Source organism: Nicotiana sylvestris, chromosome 6 (assembly GCF_000393655.2).
Source record: "Nicotiana sylvestris chromosome 6, ASM39365v2, whole genome shotgun sequence".
Lineage (NCBI taxonomy): Eukaryota > Viridiplantae > Streptophyta > Magnoliopsida > Solanales > Solanaceae > Nicotiana > Nicotiana sylvestris.
The window spans coordinates 136,074,418-136,079,771 of record NC_091062.1 but is presented as its reverse complement, the minus strand read 5'-3'; positions in this window follow the sequence as shown (position 1 = coordinate 136,079,771).

The window sequence follows — 5,354 nt, the reverse complement described above, 5'->3', positions numbered from 1 at the left end:
TCGGGTTTGGACCAAGCATGCCCGGGTGATGACTTTTGTTGACTTTTTCAAAAATAGCCTAAATTGAATTCTTTGCAATCGTGGGTAGTCCTAAGGCTTAGATTGAATCGTTTGGTTGGTAATTTTCTAGATTTTATTGGTCTGGAGGATTTTGTGAAGGGATTTTCATACCAAATCATTGGATTGAGTCGAGCGGAGGCAAATTTGTAGAGGAAAAGGCTAAGTTGAGTGTTGGGTTAGCCGAATCGAGGTAAGTATTTTGCCTAACTTTGTTGAAGGAATTTTCCCACTATTTATCATTGTTTGCTACATGTGGGGGTGATACATATATGAGGTGACGATCGTATATGTATGTGCCAGGGCTAGTCATGCTCTGGGGTGGATTATGTTACATTTATTCTTGTAGAATTTCGCGATCTCCTACTTCATGCCTTGACTCTTAGAAGCTAAGAACATAATCTTAAATGATAGGAAGAAAGACTTAGCTTATTATAACATAATCAAACTTGATGGAAATTCTGAAAATACATTGATGTGTCTAATTCGGTCATCTCTATGCAAAATCATTATTACATTACTACGACCCATATTCATGATATACTAGACTCTATGATTGTGTTATGGATCACTATGAGAATTGTGGAAGTATTTGAATAATACGGTTCTCGAGGGTTGTTGAATCATTGTTGATTTGGAAAGATGTGATTGGGATTTGTTTGAAATATCTGTTAAAACACTCTCCTTGATGTTATTTGTGCTTCCTACCTTATTTGTCATTGATACTCATATGCTTGGTAAGGAATAGTATAAAGTACGAAGGGTGATGTCGTACCATTGTTTATACATTATTATGTGAGGGAGAGTGTAAAGAACAAAGGGTGATTCCGTTTCATTGAGAGTAAAAGCACGAAGGGTAATGTCGTGCCATATTATTGAGAGTAAAAATACAAAGGGTGATGCTGTGCCACATTATTGAGAGTAAAAGTACGAAGGGTGATGCCGTTCCATTTCATTTATATCGTTATGCTTGTATGTTATCGTGAGGTCATGGCATGATGGGTGTTTCCGTGCAGGCGAGGATGAGGGACATATATTATGTTTGATATCATTCTTCCATGTATACATCTTGTCTTTACCTTGAACTGTTATTGTCGTAATTATAGATCTGATGTGATTTGTTGCCATTGTTCTGTCATGATCTCCATCTCAATTGTTGTTGTGTTGCTCATACCTTCTACTTGCTTAACTTGCAAACACCATGCCTGTTTTCTGCTTTTATAATTATACTCATGTTGTATCTATTCTATTTCACCTTAGTGTAAGCCTTCAATTATGCTAGTCATTCATGCCCTTACTTATTAACTTGTAAAGATCATGTGTTTCCTTCTTGTTTGCTATATTTGTACTTAGGCTCCACTATGCTAGTTAATTGAAGTTGATACTCTTTGTTTTCCCATTGGTTGTTATTAGTCACGTGCTTTCCACCTAGTCTTTTACTGTTGCTCACATGTATATCCTCGTCCATTGTTGTTACTTGCGTATTTCCTACTTTGTAATTCCTGTTATCGTGTTTCTGTCATCTAGTTGGTTCTGTTATACGTACATTTGGGAAGGATGAGTTGAACGCACGAAGGGTATAGCCGTTCTAATTGATTTGTCAAATAAATTTATTTATATATGGTAAGGATGAGATAGAAGCATGAAGGGTGTTACCATGCCATTTGACTTGATATCTTGGATACACTTCTCATACTAGGAAAGATTGTAAATCTTCTACTGTGATTCCTGCTAGTAATTCTTGACTGTCTCGCAGAGTTGTATACGATATTTTTATCTGTTATGTTTTGAACTGCCTATACTGTGAGTCTAATGTACAGGTTATAACAATAAGCATCTTTCAACTAAAAGCCTCGTCACTACCTCGACGAGGTTAGACAAAATGCTTACCAGTACATGGGGTCAGTTGTACTAATACTACACTTCTATACGATGTGTATAGATTTTTGGAGCAGAGCTGTTGGTGACGTCGGGTGTTGATTCGGAAGATGTTCGTGTGTTTTGGATATAACTGCCACTTGTCCTTGGTAGCTTAGGTTGTTGCTAATCTATTTATGTAACCTTCAATCAGAACGTGTATTTATTTGTATCAGTTTTGAAATTTCAAGTCTTAGAAGCTCGTGATTCGTACTACCAGGTCTTGGGTAAATTTGTAAATGTTCAGTTATCTATTCTCTTATAATCTTAGTTGAGTTGTATTTTTTGTTAGTTGGCTTACCTAGCTGGTTGAGTTAGGTGCCATCATGACTTGTGGTTTTTGGGTCGTGACAAGGTGGTATCAGAGCACTAGGTTCGTAGGTTCTACGAGTCATGAGCAAGTGTCTAGTAGAGTCCTGCGGATCAGTATGATGATGTCCATACCTATCTTTGGGAGGCTACATGGCATTTAGGAAAAAATTCCCTTTCTTCTTCCCTTATCGTGTGGCCTTGTTTCAGCTTGAAATCTACGTCTTTGACTCTCCCTGATCGCTCATATGTGATGTTGTGCGCTCAGTATTCACTATGTTCCAATGATCGGTGGTGCTGCAGATAGATCATGACGGGCTAAGGATGCTTGATTATCATCACGATGTGTTGTCTTACCTCAAAAGCAGATGCGATGTTGAATCTTCCAGTCGTTCATTTGTGGTATGAGGCAGGTTCGTTTGTCTAGTGGGTAAGCATAGATTTGGGAAGATTGGCTGGTGGCTTAGTTATTGTGATTAAGGTAGGCTCATGGCAAGGTATCGATTCGAGTATAACCGGTGGGCCATCTCCTGTACGATGAGTTTGGATCGTGTGTCTCATACGAGGTTTCCATTCGGTGGAGTGCAAATGTTGTCATTTCAGAGCATTTGGAGAAGTTGTTTGATTAATGCAATAAACTTGTTTGGCAGAATCTTTGGGGATTGCATGAATTTTTGAAGTATTCAGCTACATAATCGTGCCGGATTGGGGCATGCTGTGAAGATATGGTACTTTGGGTTGCTAATGAGGTGTTCTATGACTTCGAGCTAAGTGGTGGAGTCTTCTAATGATGATCGAATTGTAGGATCATGGGCCGTATCAGTTTCTGGATTGAGAGATTGCTTCGTTATTTCTTTGAATGGGCATATGCTGGTGAAGCACAGGTTGCTCGACACGTATTAGCTGTGTATTGAAGATCATAGTATAATGGGTGGTTATCGAGAAGGTTCTAGCGAGTTCCAGGTCTTATGTAGCCTTTAAGGACTTATTGAATTTGTCTATGGGCAGGCTTGAAAAAATCGATAACGAATGGTAATCGGATTTGCGGTATTTCCTTGTCAAGAAAGGTCTACATGTCAATGTTGGAGTGATGCAAGAAATGGCTTCGGGTTCCTAGGAAGTTCCCTCAGGGCGTTCACATCAGATTGAGTTACTTTCGGGTTGGCAGTCTGCGTGACTCAATTGAGTTAGATGCAATTGGTTCTGATTACTCGATTATCTGTTACTGAGTTCTGAAGAACTTATCATGGTTATGAACACAGTCGGAGTTAATATTTTCTACAGGTATAGGAGCTATATTGCTGATGGTTCAGAGTTGACTATGAGATGATTGTAGTGTTGCGAGTTAGCATGTTAGAGGCGATGCACTGTGTGGGGTTGAAAAATTGCATGTACAAGGTTGCAGTTAGTTTTGGAGGGAAGGATATGAGTTCTTGATGGCATGGACGATTTCGGGTGTTTAAGGTTTTGTTGGCACTATGTGATTTCACTGGAGCACCTGTTGGCAGGTACATTGTGTTTTGACTTGTGAGTGCATTTCTATAAGATGATGTAGCATGAGTTACATGTCAGCCATCTGAGTTGCCAGACTATTCCTTGATTGCGAGTTGTGAAGAAATGTTGATGGTTGGATGATTGATTAGGTGTAACGGAAATATTGCTACGAACCTTTGGAGGGTTAATTACATGTTGGGAGATGATTGAAAATTGGTTTGGGAGTTGCTTTTGAGCCTAATGAGAATGTGTATTCTGTATCAGATCGGACTTGTTTATTTTTGCGGTTGTTATCACATGTATATCATCAAGTGGAATGGATGTTATTCGCGCCTTGGTTTATGTTATATGTTTCTCTCTTATACTATGACGGGTTGTGAGGGTTACATGATTCTTCGCGCGCATATTGTGATTCAGTTTAGGCGTCATGGCATTATGGGCGAGATAACCTTTATGATGTTGATTTTCTTATTGCACCATAGTTGTACTTGTGTTTCTTAGTATTGTTTGTTCCTAATGATTTTCCCCACAGTTACATTTTGTGCACTCTGTTGTGCTTGATGTTGACGTACATATGATTAGTGAGCCTGAGTATTATGGCTCGGTGGGTACCCTATGTGGATCGATATGATGGGATCGGGTTGCACGCCGCAATAGTACCGTGATGAAATGTGACTCCTTATTCATGTTTTGTGTATTTTGCTTTCACCTTGTTAGAAATAGTTCATAATAAAGTGCAAAAAAAAATTCCCTGCCTGTTTAGCTTATTTAGTAGGCTTCTTATTTTGTTTTCTTACTATTAACTGTCATGTCTGGATTATTACTTGTTAGTGTACGGAATCGAGTTGTGAGGGGCTCCATATGATTATTGTTGATACTTGTCAGTGTGGCTGCTTGTGTTGGCTGAGATGAGGTTTCTAGACCTAAGATTTGCGCTATTATTTTGGGATGAGGAAGGTTTGAAAGAATAACACTATAGTTTATTGAGGATTTGGACAATGGCCCTAGTCGGGCGGGTAAGTTTCTTGGCTTATTGATCAAATGAGTGGTTAAGCGGTTATGCGTGTTTCTTTCATAATCGGTAGGGTATAAAGGTTTTGAACGAAGTTTTAATCGATATGAGGTTTGCTACCGGAACCAGATTTGTTTTGGATTTGGTTTGGGCAGTAATGATGGTCAGCAGTTCCTACTGTGAGTGTCGAAGTGATGGGGTATATCATGTTGTTACATCTTGGGTTATGTTTGGGACTTGATATAGCTTGTTCATACTTATACAATGTGTAGATGTGGGATTCGGGTCTTACAATAAATTCTGGATGATAGAGATTGAGTTCTAAGGTTTCAAGACCAAGGTTGAAATAAGGATCTCTAATTGTGTTGTGTTGGCAGGCTTATGTGGAACAGGGTGACATGGGATGACCCCGGGTTATGCATAGTAAGGTTATACCGTGATTTGATAGCTTTGGAATGACTTCTAGCACGTTCGAAGACGAACATGTGTTTAAGTAGTGGAGGATGTAACGATCCGACTGTTCGTTTTGAGTATCGGCACTTCACTCGGTGATTTAGAACCAAAC